General features: G+C 37.4%; 1 protein-coding gene across 12 annotated transcripts in view; it reads left to right on the top strand.

Moving 5' to 3' along the window:
• The window catches only part of LOC132133042 (tight junction protein ZO-1-like), a 92,683-nt gene that overhangs the window by 31,489 nt on the left and 41,191 nt on the right, over positions 1-20,003 (top strand). Inside the window, exon 1 of one of the 12 annotated variants that reach the window (XM_059545717.1) lies at positions 11,648-11,923. The exons of the other annotated variants lie outside the window; for them this stretch is intronic. The gene's annotated coding sequence lies outside the window, so the exon portion shown is untranslated. Of the gene's footprint in view, positions 1-11,647; positions 11,924-20,003 lie in introns of those variants that run through there. 12 annotated transcript variants of the gene reach the window in all.

Raw genomic sequence — 20,003 nt, 5'->3', positions numbered from 1 at the left:
AATGTGGGCGTTTAGCCTCAGCTAACGGAGATCCCTCAACTTATGCTAACACGCTAAGGCTAGTCGATATGTGCGATAGTTTACAGCTTTAACTGAACACACGACGCTTAAGTTTTGTATCAGACTTTTCTTTTATAACTATAAATAATCCAGTTTTGTCGTTTAGCCTTTTGTTTTGTAAATGTACCGCGTTTGTTTTGCGTGACAGTGACATAAATATGCGGTTAAGCACTTAGCCGAAGTGTTTTCTAAATTCCGTTGGTTTCATGAAGCTTTTAAATGTTGGATTTTTAAACATTTCTGAATTCATAGTGCTGAATTTGACTGTCGTCTCAGCTTTTAATCAAACAGCTGACAAAGCATTGCAGTGACTGTATCGTGAGTTATCGGAAAATGTCTAAAATATGTCTAAAATCTCCTGTAAGCGGTTATAAAATGTGTTATGTAAAATTAGCCGTGTTTCAGGATTGAATTATTTTACGGTATTTTATAACGTGTTTGTGTGAGCTGAAATTTATAGATGGTGTCAAAAGTGTGTTTTGGGCTTGTCCCATAGCAAACAGACACAGCTGATGACAGGAATGATGAACATCAGTCTCCTCAGCTGTTTCTCAGAGGATGTTTTTCCTTTTAGTTCAACAGTGTGTTAACTTTCATTTAAAGCACATAGAAACTTTAGGACAGGAAACTTAAATGAGGCGAGCTGTCACTGAGACAGTGTCTGTTGGGTGGGTGTTTCCAGTGACACCTGTTGAAGCTCCTCCCACAACAGGTGAAGCATCTCCGGAATGTGACTCTTCCTCGCTGTCATGAGTCACAGGTTGTTTTCCCGTCTGTGATGTCGGTTAAGCTGAGTAACATTAACCTGTTTGACCGGATCAGCCCACAGAGCATGATTTACTAGAGTTGTCTTCATGATGCATGACATGAGTTATGATTTGACTGTCATAGGTCATTGTTGATGTGTTGTAGATATGTACAAAAAAATTACATGTGTATATATAATTTAGTATTTTATATAATACAATTAATTCTGTCTTTTGTATAATGTAATTTGGTGTGTGTGTGTGTGTTTAAAAAAAATTGCTGATTTATTAAAAAAAAAAATCAACATGCACACACACCAGTGTTATTTTAGAATCACTGAGATATTATTTTTATAGTAATATTTTGAATTGTTTATATTTTCATTTCATTTAAACTTTCCTCAAAGTTTTTGTAATTTTGTGTTGTCATTGTAGCTTTTATTCAATTTATTTCAGTTTTAGTTATTAGTTTAGTTATATACTAAGCTAAGCTAAATTAAAAAAAAAAAAAAAATTGTTTTGGCAACTATTTGGAAAAAACACTATGTACTTTATTCCAATAAACATTTTTTTGTTTTTGTTAACTGTAATACTTCTGATACACACATATAAATGATATGATATGAATTATATATGTTATTTTAATAATATACATTTTGTAAATGGCACAGCCAGTCAGCACAGTTACAGTCGGATGATGTTAATCTGAAAATGGCCAAATATTGGCAGATTAAGAGGCCTGTGAAATATATCGATCTCTCACTATCTGCCAATTTCAAGTTGGCACTGCAATCAAACGTCCCTTACTGTCTTACTAGACTTACATTTTTGTCATTATTGTAATTTTTTAAGCTGTTTTCCCCTATTTTCCTAACTAACTAAAAAGCTTTTTTTTATTAGTTTTATTTTCCACAGAGGTTAATATTAGATCCCTTACAGTCATTTTTAACTTTAGTTTTGTAATTTAGTTGTTTCCATTTATTAGTTTGTTGCTTACATCAGTGAGGGTCAGACTATCGTTCTTGTCTTACATTGCATTTTCTAAAATAGAGTTGCTTGTTCACTGACCAGTAAGTCCATTATTCCCTCACCCAAGGCCATTTTTATGCATACTTGGGGCTTGGTGAGTGGTAATTTTTGACTTTGGTTGTAAGACTTGTTTTGTAGGTTAATAACAGCACTTATTTGTAGATAAAACAGATGCAGGGCAAAGGGATTGTTTGGTAATACTATCCGTCTCATGATTTCTGTGACTTTGGGCCGGTCGTTTCACTGGTCAAGTCTCAGTAATCCTGTTGGTGTAATCGCTTCATGAGATCAAAGGCAGAACCACAATGCGATTTCCCGTCTAGCCTAAATGGAGGATTTTGTTTGTGCCCAGCTCTATTCCCTTTCTTGGTAAAAACACTGGCCCATTCTCCTGCCCTATTGCAACTTAAATGAAGCTTTAGATGTAGACTTGTAAGGGTAAAGTAGTTAAGCACGCTGGACACTGACTTCTTTACGAGTCACTAAAGGCATCTGGATGGATGCTAGACAACTTTACAGTGGCCCTGATTTCTGTCGTCGATAAAATATGTTTTTAGAAAAATAAGTCCACCTCCTTCAGTCATTATCGTAATGAAGGCCAGTGATTTTAATCTGTGTTTAATGTAAACAGTTATTTTGGCTGTTTTATTTTTCAATGTCATCTTCATTTTTACTTTGGTGGCTGACTGTGGCTTTACTTTTGGTTTGTTGCGTCTTATTAAATAAAACCAGACATAATAAAATTGCTCGTTTTCCCATACAAATAAGAAAAAAATATTTTTTTTGGGCCAATATTTATTGTGAAAGAACTACACTACTAATAATAATATTAATAATAATTATTATAATAATTTATTTTTGATATATTATGTGTGTTTATACATATATAATCAAAAATTAAACTTTTTTTAAAATGAATAATTATTAGGTTTTTTTATATTGTAATTTTTCTGTATTTTAATCATTTCTTTTGGCACAGCCACACTATTTTTATTGTTATTATTTGAATTTATGATGATTTTAATAATAATATTTTTTCTACATTGTTTTAATAATTTATTTTGCTTCAGTATGAACATGAATCAACTAATAAATGTATAAGTTAATTTAATCTTTTATCACACTTGCTACATTTCTCACACTTTGAAAACACTTTGGTTATTATATCTAGATTTTTGTTAGCCTTTTTTTTTTCTTCAAAAGATATTACCATTGTATCATGTCCAAAACACATTTTAGTAACTATGTAGATTTAGGAACTTCCTTCTGTTAATCAGCCATTTAGAAACCATTATTGGTCAATGCAGATAGTCTCAAAACGGCCAATTAACCATTCACTCATTTAATTGAGAACATTTGTTTAGCTAAGTGGTTTTTCTTCTGGATGTCAAGTATTTCTGGTGTGTGTGCCTTTATAGCGATGCATTTGATACTTGAGAGTGGAGGGATCAAGGTCGGAGCTGTGTCTCTCTCGCAGGGTCTCACTCTTCGGTGTCAGGTGACCTGCTTTTCTGTGAAACTTGGACGTGTATTCTCTCTCGTGGATCAAGGGATTATTTTGTGTTTGTGGGTTGGACACTGACCCAGTACTTCTGAGTGTAAGGCTGTAAGAGCGCTGTCCACACGAGATGCAAGCACGGGTTTATTACTGTAGTGAACGTGTAATGTGCGGGGCAAAATATTTTGGTAGTTACGTTGACAGTCTGGATTTTCATTAATCTCATGTTTTCTAATCAAGCATAGTAAAACAGTATTTAAAACAAAACATTGGTAAATGTGACATTAATTGTTTTAATATTTGATATCTTTTAAGTTAGCATTAACTTGAGATATCAGATTAATAAGTTAGCAGTTTGTAAAAACATACATTTTTGCTAAAATTTCCACAAACACCCAATCATGTAGATTAATAACTGTTAATCCTAGAAATATTAAAATAAAGTATCTAAAATAATCTTAGTCTAAAGGAAATCATTATTTTTTTTAAGTTGATTGATTATATTTTACAAGAAAATACTGTTTCTGTCTTTCTACTTCAAAAATTTCAGGTTTAATTCACTGTGGTACTTGGCCTTTCATTGTAATTAGTCGTGAAATCTACTAGCAATTTATGAGAAGGATCTGTTTCCACACCAACATTTTTTCAGTGTGCTTTATTCTTTAGAGATAACACTCAGATGCAAGAACCAGTGTTTACCAAGCTTAAACCTTGTGTTTTATGTGCTTATATCCTTTCGTAATTTTCTTAAAGGTCAAATGAAAAGTCAGAACTGATTTTGTCATTACTTTTTTAACCATTAAAATTTACGAGTGAAGACATTATTCATTGTTTCCATGAATTGTTTTTTAGTTCCAGTGCATCCTCCCCTGAACATGATGGTGGATTGTGCAAAGCGTTTTTGAAAGCATAGAGATACTATCCCTCAAGCACAATATCATTGCATTTTCACTCCAGCCAGAAATAGATGTGCTGAGGCATCACGTTTAAAAATAGCGCTGTCAGAACGTGGAGGCTTCAACTGATTTTGCTAAACTAGTTTATATTGTGTCTGAGTGTATTTAAAAAAGTAGCAGTTCATGCGTGACTGCATGGAGCACTTAGCATCTCTTCACAGTGTTTGATGGACTGAGCTTTCTGAATTCAGGCAGTAGTTTTTTTAGTGTTGAATGTGAAGGAAGAGCTGCTGAAAGGGAAAATCTGGGAAAAAGGGAAAAATTCTGTCTGGAGTCTCAATTGGCTGATCGTTCTTGAACTTTTTGTCCATAAGCTTGATGTGCTGAAGTCTTTTATGTAGATGTAATCATCTAGATTCATGAAACCCTTTTAAACGTCTAGTTAGTGATCGAAAACATCTTGAATTTAATGATTTAAGCATCACATTTGTGAAACAACTGAACAGACTGGGACATGAATGGACTAAACAATTTGTGGAAGCAAACTGAACAAATGAAGCATCTCATTCTTGAATGAACTAGGACATTTTTTTGAATGAATTTAGTATCTACTAGCTCAAATTGAAAGTGCACAGCATCTCATTCATGAAACCACTGAATCAACTCAGCATTTTGTTTGTAAACAACCTCGATGATGAAATGGTTCATCTTCTTTATGAATGAACTGAACAAATGAAGCAGCTTTACTGTTTACTGTTCGTCTGTTAACGAACTAAACGAGTGAGGCATCTCATTCTTTAAGGGGCCCGTAAGACCTCCGTTCATCTTTGGAAAACAAGTTATGATATTTTTGATGAAATCCAAGAGCTCTCTGGCCCTCCATAGACAGCAAGGGTACTACCACGATCTCATATTTCTAAAGTCTGCACTAATCCTCATTTCACTTTTGCTTACTTGTCAGCTTTGCCTTTACATTTAAAAATGTTAACTGGGGGGGCATGAGTGTTACAAAAAAATAAAGTAGGTGTAGAGCCCTGCAGCAGAAATGGTCCCGAACATCAAAGGATGGGATTTAAAATTCATCTTGCATTTTGAGGCCACATATTCAGATATTCATCTGTTGTTTCACTCTCCTTCCTCACATTCCGAAACTAACTTAACACGGGGAAAGATGACACACAACATTTTGCGCAAACACAGCATAACTTTACACCTTAGCCTAAGTGTAGCTATATAAGGGTGTGTTCCATAGTAATTTGTGTGTGTGTGTGTGTGTGTGTGTAGCTGTGGCATTCTCTCCAGGTTTGTGGCAGCACGAGGGTTCAGAGGTCAGCCATGACACCAGGGCTAACAAGGCATTGGTTTCCTGCTGTCTGGTGTAGTATTTCTCACCGTGGTATCACCTGGACATGAGCCAGATGCTGTAATATAAACAGTGAAATGCACACAGACAGTGTGAGAGTGCTAGGAGACGCCCCATACCTGACATACCTGATCTGATTGTCGTCATTGTTTCCTTCTAGTGAGCTGGTTTCGGGAAAACAAGTTGTGTGGATGTAGTGATACGGGCCGAGGCCATCTGGTATCTTTTAAGGATTACTTTGCCTCTGTACACTTTGCGGGTTCGATTCCCAGGGAACAAACATACTGGTAAAATAAATAAATTAATGTATAGCCTGAATGCACTGTAAGTCGCCTTGGATAAAAGCGTCCGCTTAATGCATAAATGTAAATGTAAGTAGAGATGATATATCAGCTGATTTTTGAGGTTATGATGGCACTTTACATTAAGTTTCAATTTCTTTATCAATAGTAAATTCATTAGGTGTCATGAGCTAACAATTAAAATTGTTTTATAGCATTTATCCATCTAGTTTAATATTTACATGTATGCATTGACATTGATAAAACGGGTCTCTGTATTTTTATATTTATTGCTTTTAATTAGGAAATCATGCATTCAACTGATCAAAAGTGACATAAAGACATGTATAATGTTGGAAAAGAGTATTTCAAATAAATGTTATTATTTTGACATTTCTATTGATAACGAATCCTTTAAAACATGTATCAAGGTTTCCACAAATATATTAAACAGCACAGCTGTTTCCAACATTAATGATAAAGAGAGATGTTTTTAAATTGTAATAATAGACAAGTTGTATAAATTAGACCCCGACCAATATTTATTTTTTGGAGGGGTGGGAGTAAAATATTAGGGAGTAAAAAAAAAAAGGCCGATATCGATATATCGGCCGATATTCTTTGTGTATATTATACTTGTTCAACGGATCACAAATCTCACGGTTCGAATCACATTACAGTTTTTGACCCACGAATTGGATAATTGTTCTGATAAGCAAGGAAAGAAAAATATTTCAATGTAACTTGCTTTCCATTTATTACTTAAAGCGAAGTACTTATTTGATACCACAGCAAATACTACTAGATTAACTAAGAAAGTTTATTAAACATGATTAAAGACACAAGAGAACAGCCAGTAAAAATAAGAACAAATACACAAATTACAAGCATAGATAAATACAACACAGTATGATCCAAATAAAATAAGGTTGGTAGGATTCAAATACAAAGATGTAATAATTAGGGAAAATAACACTGCTTAGTGTTTACTGTATAAATCAAATAAATATTTTTATCACAGCTTTTTTGTTGTTTGATGATTATTAATGACAGCAGCAGTATTTATAGGCCGCTGTCCCTTTAAAGGGTTAGTTCACCCAAATATTAAAATTATGTAATTAATAACTCACCCTCATGTCTTTACAAACCAGTAAGACCTCCGTTTATCTTTGGAACACAGTTTAAGATATTTTAGATTTAGTCCGAGAGCTCTCAGTCCCTTCATTGAAACGGGAAAATTGTGTGTACGGTCTACTGTCCATGTCCAGAAAGGTAAGAAAAACATCTTCAAAGTAGTCCATGTGACATCAGAGGGTCAGTTAGAATTTTTTGAAGCATCGATAATACAATTTGGTCCAAAAATAACAAAAATGATGACTTTATTCAGCATTGTCTTCTCTTCCGGGTCTGTTGTGAGTGCGTTCATGACACTGAAAACACGTCAGCAGCGTCGTGAACGCACTCACAACAGACCCAGAAGAGAAGAACACTTTGGGATTAATTAAAACAGCATTTCATTTTTAAACAGTCCTGATGTGCGTGTATGACGTATTTGTAATTGTGTGCTTTTATTAGAGGCTGTTTGCTAGAGTTCAGAGCACAATTGTGATCAGTCGTGTGTCCTTGTTAATCCTGTGAATTGATTATGTAAAACGAGAGCCTGATAGCCATATCTCGCTGAAGCCGACCCTCCTGCTTTTGTTCAGCAGGGGAGAAGGTGTGTGTTTGTTGGGGGGTCTTTGTCCAGGACAGCTGTTATCAGTGCATTCCCGCTCCGTGGAGGACTCTGATAACTCCCAGCATGCACTTTGGTGTGAGTGGAGTCTGTTGTAGTTGGCTGGATTTATAGAGTCACCATCTCATCTGTTAGCTCTGTTTATTGATACGCCGGAAGAATTTGTTTCCTTCTGAGTGTGCACTAATACATTTTAAAGGGCTCTTTTAGGATTGCACTGAGTTTACTTGATAGCTATTTTCACATTATGACTGAAAACCGATGCAATGAACAATATTGTAAACCTTGTATTATTTTGGATAGTTATGGTTATATAGAAGAAAACATAATGAACTGAGGGAAAATCCTAATATTATCCTAATAAGATATTAAATATCTTAATATCTGATTTAAATTTATTTGACTATTTCAAATATTGACCCATAACTGATGTATAATAAAGTAGGAAAGCAAACAAATAATTAATATAATAATTGGCTTATTTCTATTGCTTAGAATTTCAATAATGATGCATTACAGAAATAAAAAAACTAAATCACATCTGTGATATGGGAAAACGTTACCACTTGTAATATCAATTTATAACATCGGCCAATGACTATAAACTTTAAAATAACAAATTGGGACAAAAGCAATCCATTGATGAAAATGGCTATGCAACCTGTAGAATCTTTGTTGGTAGACACAGTTTGTGCTTTGTGCATTTATGGATATCTGTTCTGATTGTTGCGTGTGAGTCGAAGTATTTAATTAAGAGAGCAATCTAAAGTTAGCTGCATCACATTGGAATGACAGGAAGTGAGTGATCCCTGACGTGATCTTTCAGGCACTAGTGTGACATTGCCTGAGTTCTGGCCATCGTCAGAGATTCCCTGTCTCCCTTTCTAATACTAACTGAGTTGTTCAGTGCTCTTTTCCATGGAGGTTGCAGCTTATAAAAGATGTTAAATGCCCTTGAGGATTAAGGAATCAAGGTTACTATAGCAACATTGTTTTCTTTCATACAGAAATTGTTCCTCTCTGTTGGATGCTTTTTATATCATATTTTGGTCATTTTCGGCCTTGGTTTGAAGAATTGACTTACGTCGAGAAAGTATTTTTTACATTCCTGCAGAATATAGAAATCCACACACAGAGTATTTCTTCAACCTATGTGAATGTCACTGGTAGAGGTCATTGAATGGAAATGAACTACAGCATCCACTCATGCCGTGTCCCCTCGCTCCCATGAAACCTGAGCCTTAATCATTACCTATAGGCTCTTTATAATACTGTAGAGTCAGCTAACTTCAGCTATATATATATATATATATATATATATATATACAGTCGTGGCCAAAAGTTTTGAGAATTACATAAATATTGGAAATTGGAAAAGTTGCTGCTTAAGTTTTTATAATAGCAATTTGCATATACTCCAGAATGTTATGAAGAGTGATCAGATGAATTGCATAGTCCTTCTTTGCCATGAAAATTAACTTAATCCCAAAAAACCCTTTCCACTGCATTTCATTGCTGTCATTAAAGGACCTGCTGAGATCATTTCAGTAATCGTCTTGTTAATTTAGGTGAGAATGTTGACGAGCACAAGGCTGGAGATCATTATGTCAGGCTGATTGGGTTAGAATGGCAGACTTGACATGTTAAAAGGAGGGTGATGCTTGAAATCATTGTTCTTCCATTGTTAACCATGGTGAACTGCAAAGAAAAGCGTGCAGCCATCATTGCGTTGCATAAAAATGGCTTCACAGGCAAGGATATTGTGGCTACTAAGATTGCACCTAAATCAACAATTTATAGGATCATCAAGAACTTCAAGGAAAGAGGTTCAATTCTTGCAAAGAAGGCTTCAGGGCGTCCAAGAAAGTCCAGCAAGCGCCAGGATCGTCTCCTAAAGAGGATTCAGCTGCGGGATCGGAGTGCCACCAGTGCAGAGTTGCTCAGGAATGGCAGCAGGCAGGTGTGAGCGCATCTGCACGCACAGTGAGGCCAAGACTTTTGGAAGATGGCCTGGTGTCAAGAAGGGCAGCAAAGAAGCCACTTCTCTCCAAAAAAAAACATCAGGGACAGATTGATCTTCTGCAGAAAGTATAGTGAATGGACTGCTGAGGACTGGGGCAAAGTCATATTATCCGATGAAGCCCCTTTCCGATTGTTTGGGGCATCTGGAAAAAGGCTTGTCCGGAGAAGAAAAGGTGAGCGCTACCATCAGTCCTGTGTCATGCCAATAGTAAAGCATCCTGACACCATTCATGTGTGGGGTTGCTTCTCATCCAAGGGAGTGGGCTCACTCACAATTCTGCCCAAAAACACAGCCATGAATAAAGAATGGTACCAAAACACCCTGCAACAGCAACTTCTTCCAACAATCCAACAACAGTTTGGTGAAGAACAATGCATTTTCCAGCACGATGGAGCACCGTGCCATAAGGCAAAAGTGATAACAAAGTGGCTCGGGGACCAGAATGTTGAAATTTTGGATCCATGGCCTGGAAACTCCCCAGATCTTAATCCCATTGAGAACTTGTGGTCAATCCTCAAGAGGCGGGTGGACAAACAAAAACCCACTAATTCTGACAAACTCCAAGAAGTGATTATGAAAGAATGGGTTGCTATCAGTCAGGATTTGGCGCAGAAGTTGATTGAGAGCATGGCCAGTCGAATTGCAGAGGTCCTGAAAAAGAAGGGCCAACACTGCAAATACTGACTCTTTGCATGAATGTCATGTAATTGCCGATAAAAGCCTTTGAAACGTATGAAGTGCTTGTAATTATATTTCAGTACATCACAGAAACAACTGAAACAAAGATCTAAAAGCAGTTTAGCAGCAAACTTTTTGAAAACTAATATTTATGTAATTCTCAAAACTTTTGGCCACAACTGTATATATATAGCCTTTCTGATACAGTGGACACTTCCCTGGTTTCATGTTTACCCTTTTTATCTCCCAAAGAAGTCGTTCAAGGGATGTGGAAGATGTCAGTCTTACATGCTGCTTTGGGATCAGTTTTTACTAACATAACCATAAATATGGCGTCAGTTTCCATGCGATAGTTTGAATTGTCAGTAGGGTTGAGAATCATTCGAATTTTTGTGATTCCAAATCCAGTTCCCTTATTGGTTCCATTTCTTAACAATTCCCAGTTTCGATTCCAATAAGGTATAAAAGAATGAAGTCAAACATTTAGATGTCGGACGTATTTGTCTTTTTGGTTCTAACATGGTTTTAACAAAAATGCCACCTCAAAAACAGCTACACTGTTTAAAACATCAGTAGGGATGCACAATATATTGGCTACAATACCGATAAATGTCAATTTTTCTGTTATTGTTATCGAACCTATTAGAAAATTTGGCTGATATCTTAATAATGAATAATGCATTATTTCCTGCAGTGATACTTTTTTGCCATGATGGTTTTTAATGGCTTAAAATATTATTGGAATCACTTTGAAAGGAAAATACAGCTAAATGCAACATGTGCGGGGCAAGTCTATCATATTATAATGAGATCATTAGCTGTACTTTCCATTCAGTTTACTGAAATAATGACAAACAGGAAAGAGATATACTATTTAACTTTGGTTATGATTGACCAAATGCATCAACAACAATTAATGAGAAAAAATGATTACATAATGAAGACTCCCAGCATTGCTTGTCCCTGCTCTGCTTCAGCATTGGCATTTACCTGCAGGTTCATAGCCGGTTAAGTACTAGAGGGATTTTGTAGTGTTGCCCCCGTGGCACTAAAAGAGTTAACACCGACACAGCACTTTCTACTGCAGATGGACCTGTGCTTTTACTGAGCAGAGCAGTTCTACAGTGAAGCACTGCTGCAGCTCAGTACACACACTCACACTTAATCGAACGCTGCCCGGCGGCGGGGATTTAATTCAGCGGTGCACGTTTTGTGTGAAGAGGTTGGCAAAAAAAAAAGAGGATTCAAACAAATCCATGCAACTTTTTAAAAGCACCTGAGCTGTGGATGCGCCTCATGTCTTTTCCAAAGTGATTGAACAGTAACTTGCTGTTCTCGGCTGGTCACTGCTTGATACATCGGGGCAGTGTTGGGACTCTCTTTTTGTCTGTACCTCTCTCTCCCTCCCCTCCCCCCTCTTTCTGCACATCTTCCTCCCTCCCCTGCCTCGTGCCGACTGAATAGGGGATCTCGCTGTGATCATCCAGGTTCAGTATGAGGGCTGGAGGCTTGCTGGAGTGCACATGGGTCTGCAGGACCCTGGTTATGGACCATGCATGTGACCGAAGAAAGCTACAGATACGCTTCTGGTTCATCTGAGATGATCTAACGGCTGTAAGTAATGCTATGCCCGTTTCTTGTTGTAATTTTTTTGTGATAATGTTGGATTGCTATCTTAAGCATGTGACTTGCATTTAAGTTGAACCTGAAATGCTGAATGCAAAACATTAAATATTTCGGCATTGGTGTGTTTTAGTTTCTTAATAATTTGGAGGAGTACAACAAGTGCTCCAACAGTTGCGCATATTGATAGTGGGCTCAAGCTAGATGTTAGTTTTCATTTAGCTGCAGTGTTTGGCGTGTCTTTAGCGCCGTAAATCTGCAGTGACACTGCCGAGGTGCGTACAGTATGTGCAGGTTGTCTCTACGTCCTCTGGGAACCACCTTCCCTTGCTGTGAGCTTTCGTGCTCCTTCTGGATTGGAGCTTTTATTCATCGTCAGCACTTAGGAAACATCTTTCTCTATTTCTGAAGTCATCAGCTCCTACGTGTTGCGATCTGATGCCAGATCCGTAGGTTGTTTGTGTATGTGTTTAAGAGAGACATTTGGGTGTTTTTCCACCCTCCTCATCATCTTTTGGCTTCTAGGCCACAAACGCAATGTTCTCTGGGTGCGTTTGTTTGTTCTGTCCAATGCAGCTACTGCAACTGTCTAGCTCACCTACTGTCTAGCTCACCTAACATTTAACCCCTTAATTACTGTTTTAGTTCATAAAAACTGTTTTTGTGGAGTTGTTCCACTCAGCATTTTACAACCTGAGCTAACTCTTCCAAGCCATGAAAAAGTTCAATTATCTGATATTTTATGAGACATATTGACCTTGACAGGAAGTTATGAGTGTCTGCTGTGGTAATTTCAGTTCCTATTTTTTTTTCTGCATATTTTTGCCCATTATTTGTGCCACTCTTGGTGGATTAAAGTAAATTCAAAGATTTTACAAATCTGTGCCAGTTTGTTTTTTAATAAACAGTTTTAAAAAAACAGTCAAACTACTTTTTTCCATTATCTAGTGCTATCCCTAGTACTGGCAAGCAGTCAAATATAATTCCACAATAATTGGTGGAAATGAGCCAGTGCTGACAAATAATTATAAAAAATAATAATAATAATGATTTCAGATGATACCGATATGATTCTAGAGTATTGTGCATCCCTACTTTTCTACTATCATGAACTGTTTTCTTCTTGTAACACTGATAGAAAACTAGGTCATTTCTCCACAATTTGCTGCTCTTTTTCAGTGGCCAACATAGTATCTAATTTGGTACCGCTGTATTCATTTTTGGATTAGCTCCATATTATCTCAGACCTGCACTTGCACAACTTCACAGAGATTGTTTAATAGCACTTGTCTACACCGTGAATTAGCCTAATCCAGCTTTGTGTCTCCTACCGTCTCCCCTGAACATCATCTTCATGTCGTCTGCATCATGGCCCTGCTGCTTCCCTGCATCTGAACCCGATGGCGACGTCGAGAGCTATTTTTAGATCCTCCCTCTTGTTTCTTCCTTTTCTCTCTCTTGATTCCCCTCTCCTGTGGTGAAGAGATAATGTGCTGCATATCCAGATTGGAAAAAAAAGCTGAATTCCTGGCTCTCAGTTCACACCAGCATGGTAATGAGGAAGAGCTTGACACCTACTATTCGCAATGCTTCACTCTCGCATTACAAAGAGGCGACTTGGTGGTAAGCAAAGAATCACTCACACAACTTTGTCACATTTCCACCCTAATGATGTGTATATATTTTTCAGTTTTAATGGGGTGTTTCAGGTTTGGATGTTATCTCTGAAAGAGTCTCTAGTGTCTTGACTATTTGAAGGCCAAGTTTGAATTTATGCCGTTTGCAAGCCAATTATCCCAGATCCAAGTTTTGTCAGATCACCCCCATATAGTTGTTACATAAAAACCACAGATACGTACACCATCTGTGCATCTTCCTAGAATTGACTTTTTCCGGCTCTGTCAGAATTGATAACCCCTTCCGCCCACTCGAAACAGGTTCTGTATCATCAATTAAGATGACTTTGGTAGATTCATGTTGGAATAGTTTGGCCCTTACCACTCGTTATGACTGTGTTCAGCTGTCCGATCCATCTGTGAGAGGGTCCATGGCTGCCCATGCCTTCAGACCTCTGACGGTATAGGACATTGGCTGCCAGTCAAGCCAGTATTCTTACTGCATTATGAAGATTTGATTGACCAAGGTGTAGGTGAATGTGCAATGAGAACACATATTTAGCATTAAAATATGTACAAACTGTGTGCATTTATCCAGTATGATTTACACTAGGGATGCACGATCATGATTTTTCATGGCCGATTCCGATACCGATTTTTTACAAGCAAACTGGCCGATTCCGATACCGATTTCCGTTTTTTTTTTTTTATCTTTAAGCAACAAACAAGAAAGAAGGAAAGTGTGCATAAACAAGATGTTTATTTGGTATTTAATAGGCCAAACTGGCTTTTGGCTATTGAAAACAATAACTGTAACCATCTGAAATTAACGTCAGTAACTGCCCAGTTAGTAGCCTTCATTCAATACAAACATAGATGGTACAGACACCAGCATTTAGCTTTTGTTTTTGAATTGGGTTGAAACTACAGAGAACTGTCCTTAAATGAAATGAACAGATTAACTGTAACCATGTGAAATTAAAGGCAACAACTGCATAGTTCTACAATCCAAACAACACAATCAACACACATTCAATAAGATGTTTCTTAATTAGCATTCAGTCTTTGTTTTAGTTTTTTAATTTGGTTTAAAAAAAAAGGTCTTTACCAGTGAGACTAAATAAAAGTATGCTATATAAATAGATTATTCCAAAATGTTAAAATCAAGTAATTTTGGTGCGAATAAAACAAAGATGTCAAGGGTTTCATTCATCCAATAAAAAAAAAAAAAAAAAAAATAGGGTAATGATTCACATCTATATTTTTTTACTTGATCCAATGAAAACTAAATAACTATTGTCTCAAGGAAAAAAATATAGATGTAAATCATTACCCAAAAATTTTTTAATTGGATGAACGAAACACTTTTTTCAGTGTGCTACATCAGGTGATTTTTAAATCAAATTAAGTCTATGTAATTTTAAGGTAAAATAAAAATAATAATCCTATACAGAACTGACGTTTACTTCTGGCTTTTCAAACGTGTATGCAAGTTCTAATTTACAGTTTAGTCCATTTCATTTCTCATCCAACATGTGAGAAGTTGAGCTGAACATCTCTTCACGGTCTACTTGTGTTCAGGGCGCGGACCTCGCGCAGCTTTAGTGTGCACAGAAAAGGGACTCTTATTTGTGCGCCAGTACACCAACGGCTGATCGCTTCCTGCTATCTGTGCCTCAGACATGAAGCTCTGCACGTCCAGTGCTGAATGGCTGCCCGTGTCCTGCGCACAAGATTTCGAAATACTTCCACACAAATGACATAGCGAACCATTACAATGTAGTATATGCATGCGGGTGCACTTCCGGAAAAATCGTCTGAAAAAAGACCAAAAACGGATTGCCGATCACGTATTTTAAGCAAAAACCGGCCGGTTCCGATTTATGGCCGGTCAACCGGTGCATCCCTAATTTACACTACAATTATTATAGTCACAGTGTCCTCTTTGGAAAAAAAACCCCATGTAGGGTTCAAACATACAACTTGTCTGTTACTAGACATCCAGATCAGAAATTCCTCTACTACTCAGTCAAATTCCAATTAAAGTTCCTGTGGGGTGTAACCAATTCAATTAAAATTCTAAATAGTGATTATGCAACAAATGTTCATTTACTTGAAAATAATGTTTCGGTAATTAGGCAAAATTTGGGTATTTGGTAATTGATCTCTTAATGCTATTTGTGGTGTTGTGCTCTTAGGTGATAAATTGTATTGAAGTATTAATAGTAAGCTCTTCAGCAACAGGTCGCCTCTTGGTATTTCGGCTGGAAAAAATTGGACATATTACCTCTCTGCCATCATTTTTAGTATGCGCAGTATTGATTGTGAGGTGGAGCTGCGGTATCAAAGTCCCATCCAAACTCACAAAAAAGTAATATGATCTCCAATGTATGGCGCGCTCTCTTCATTTGATCAAATGATCATAATCACATCTATTCATTTTACAGTCCTGCTACTAGCATTTTATTCATACTAAAACCCCTTTAATTCGGGTGAGAAAGCTTTTTTTCCAAGTGGCTTGTGCACATAATAATAATACCCCTGCAGACGCATTTTGCAGCATTAAGGTTATTAATTGATCGTTAATTTAAACGACGATCGATCATGGAAATTATCGAATATTGACATCCCTAAATACAAATGAGTTGGATGGAAACCTGGTTATTGTCTGCATCAAACCATGCTTCCGAACAAATGTCATTCACCGTTCTGGGCAGCTCCAGGACAGCTGTCTCTCCGAGCGCGGTGCTGTCTGTGAGCGGGTCAGAGTAACGTAGCCCTCAATCACGCTGCAGTGTTTGTGAGAGCTGTCAACTTCTCCACCCCATTTACAGAATGAAATTCTCTGACTACCTTTATCTCCCAGGACTGTTGTTGAATCTTCCAAAAGTTTTGGCTTGGGGTCCTTCACATACGCAGCAGCACTTTCCACTGCAACAATAACACGGGGCTGCCCGCCGACGTGCCTGACTTTAAATCGGCGCTACTAAACACGGATATCGGCCGATGCCGATATATTAAAAAATGACAAATATCGGCCCGATATATCGGCCGACCGATATATTGGTCGACCTCTAATGTGTGCAGCCAACTTGGTCAAAACACATCATTGGAGAAGGACCAATTAAACAGCACTTTTTTAAGTCAATGATTTTGATATTTTTAGAGCTGAAACAACTAATCGATTATTAAAATAGTTGTCAACTAATTTAGTCATCGATTAGTTGCTAAATAACTTTTATTTGCCGTAAGCGGCTCATTTCGTGCATATTTCAAATCTGCGGTGACCAAAGTGTGGCAGTAATGAGCCACCGGAGGTTTTACTCAGCCAGTACAGCAGGAGAAGTAGCGAATAGCCAATAGCTGGCCTCGTTTTATGTCACGTGCTTCCCGAACAGCGTCTCTGCAGCATTCAGCCGCATTCAGCGAGATGTGGGAGTACTTTACTTTGAGCCTTCAAAAAAGAAGAGTAACCTGTAAACTCTGCACTACTGAACTGTTTAAGGGGTCGTTCACATATCGCGACTTTTGCGCGTTCAAGTTCGTTTTTTCCAATGTAGGCACGCGGTATGCGCGCTCATAATGGAAGCGATGCGGACGCGAGCCGCCCGTTTTTCCAGGCGCGTCCGCACCGCATAGAGTTAAAAACATCTCAACTTTTCAGAGAGCCGCAAACGCACCGCGGGTCATGTGACAAGAACTAACCAATCAGCTTCATCCTTTCCCGTGACAACGCTGAAAGCTCAGCCAAGATGAAGGAACAGCTGATCATAGTTGTATATGGATTGCCATTTTGAAATAAATTTAGTAGCAGAGCTACTGCAAGCGATTTTTAGAGCTGCAAATCCATTTATCCTTTGCTGAAATTTCCGCGTCTTCAAGGAGAGAGCACGTCATGGTTGCTTAGCAAAGGCAGACGCCTCAGGGGCGCTTTGGAAAGAAAGAAAGCGGCGCGCCTAGTGTTTTCCACGCGTTTTTAGGCGCGATATGCGAACGGCCCCTAAGACTTTTATTTGTGCAGATTCTCCAGTACAATGTTGTTTGCAAATGTTTAGTCGTAAAAGCTGATAACATTGCTTTTTAACAGTTAACATTTAAAGCTTTACAAACATGTTCTGTGATCAGTTTGTCGTTTACCAGTTCATAATTCAGTCTTGCAGCTTAATTATGACTGAACGAGAGAGGTAAATGTTTAAATATATTTGAAATGCACTTTTTTTTCCTAAGTATTCACTGCTCTTTTTCACACAGCAGGTTTTTTGTGTGTGTTCAATTTTTTTTTCTGGACAACCTTCTGATGGATTTAACTTTAAAATGTGAGTTCCATTCAGGTTTCATGCCATTGGCACTTTATTCGAAAGGATTGTTTACAATTTCACAGCATAAGCTATAAAGATGTTTCCCAGTAAATTATAAAATGCAATGTACTGCAATTTTATTCTGTTTTATCCTTATTCTTCGTGAAAATATGTTCTGAAAGATTCCTTAATAAGCTTTGTTCAGGATGTTAAACTACTTTAGGAGCTCTAAGGACTGCCATGGTGAAAACATTATTTGAAATCTCCTTGTGAAATTTGCTAGAGTATGGGTCAGTGTTTTGATTGCAGAAGAGTTCGACAAAGGATTACTAACACATAATAAAACAACTCCAGGTATATTTTTGATGAGGATATGACAATGCAAAATGGTTAAAATCTCTTAAAAATCTATGCTGAATGATAAATACCCTTTATTTATAATTTACTTGGGGAAAAATGGGCAAAACTAAAATATAAGTACATAAACCGATTAATCGAGTAATCGTAAAAAATAATCGACAGATTAATCGATTATCAAAATAATCGTTAGTTGCAGCCCTAGATATTTTCTGTATTTGCTGTCGCTAATTGCAACTTATGAATTGAAAGGGAACCAGTTCACTTGAGTGTTTCTCAACCCTGATTTTTACACTAGAGAGACAAGTTCAAAATAAAATTGTATTTACATTGTAAGCTGTTGTTTTGTCCATCACAAGCAAATACTTTGGTTATATGGTAATAATAATGTTTCTAAAATACCCCAAAAGCCGTTCAAAGTAGTCTCGTCTTCAGCAAATGACTTGTTTCGTAACCTTGTCATCACGGCTTTCCTCAGATGAGCAATCCTCTATTTGAGCAGGTTGATTAATTGATGCAATGAAGTTTCATCTCTAGCGTGGGAATCTCTTGATTGAGGAAATATGTCGAAATAAATCTGGAGCCCACTGGGCTCTTATGTTTCTACAGCAGCATCAGGACGGTCGTTACAGTCATTCCCATCATGAAGGAATTAGGGCTGCAACTAACGATTATTTTGATAATCGATTAATCTGTCGATTATTTTTACGATTAATCGATTAATCGGTTTATGTACTTATATTTTAGTTTTTTCCATTTTTTTCCCCAAGTAAATTATTAATAAATGGTTTTTATCCTTCAGCATAGATTTTTATAAAAAAAAATTGGACACACACAAAAAACCTGCTGTGTGAAAAAGAGCAGTGAATACTTAGAAAAAAAGTGCATTTCAAATATCTTTAAACATTTACCCCTCTCATTCAGTCATAATTAGGCTGCACGACTGAATTTTGAACTGGTAAACGACAAACTGATCACAGAACATGTTTGTAAAGCTTTAAATGTTAACTGTTAAAAAGCAATGTTATCAGCTTTTACGACTAAACATTTGCAAACAACATTGTACTGGAGAATCTGCACAAATAAAAGTCTTAGGGGCCGTTCACATATCGTGCCTAAAAACGCGTGGAAAACGCTAGGCGCGCCGCTTTCTCCTCCTTTCCAAAGCGCTCGGGCAGAAGCGCCCCTGAGGCGTCTGCCTTTGCTAAGCAACCATGACGTGCTCTCTCCTTGAAGACGCGGAAATTTCAGCAAAGGATAAATGGATTTACAGCTCAAAAAATCGCTTGCAGTAGCTCTGCTACTAAATTTATTTCAAAATGGAAATCCATATACAACTATGATCAGCTGTTCCTTTCATCTTGACTGAGCTTTTAACGTTGTTACGGGAAAGGATGAAGCTGATTGGTTAGTTCTTGTCACATGACCAGCGATGCGCTTGCAGCATTCTGAAAAGTTGAGATGTTTTTAACTCGATGCGGTGCGGTGTTGGAAATAATGAACTTGAGCGCGCAAAAGACGCGATATGTGAACGTCCCCTTAAACAGTTCAGTAGTGCAGAGTTTACAGGTTACTCTTCTTTTTTGAAGGCTCAAAGTAAAGTACTCCCAGTCTCCCACATCCCGCTAAATGCTGCAGAGACGCTGTTCGGGAAGCACGTGACATAAAACGAGGCCAGCTATTGGCTATTCGCTACTTCTCCTGCTGTACTGGCTGAGTAAAACCTCCGGTGGCTCATTACTGCCACACTTTGGTGACCGCAGATTTGAAATATGCACGAAATGAGCCGCTTACGGCAAA

Source organism: Carassius carassius, chromosome 50 (genome assembly GCF_963082965.1).
Source record: "Carassius carassius chromosome 50, fCarCar2.1, whole genome shotgun sequence".
Taxonomy (NCBI): domain Eukaryota; kingdom Metazoa; phylum Chordata; class Actinopteri; order Cypriniformes; family Cyprinidae; genus Carassius; species Carassius carassius.
Note: the sequence above shows the minus strand (reverse complement) of the source record. Positions and strands in the feature narration are given on the sequence as shown.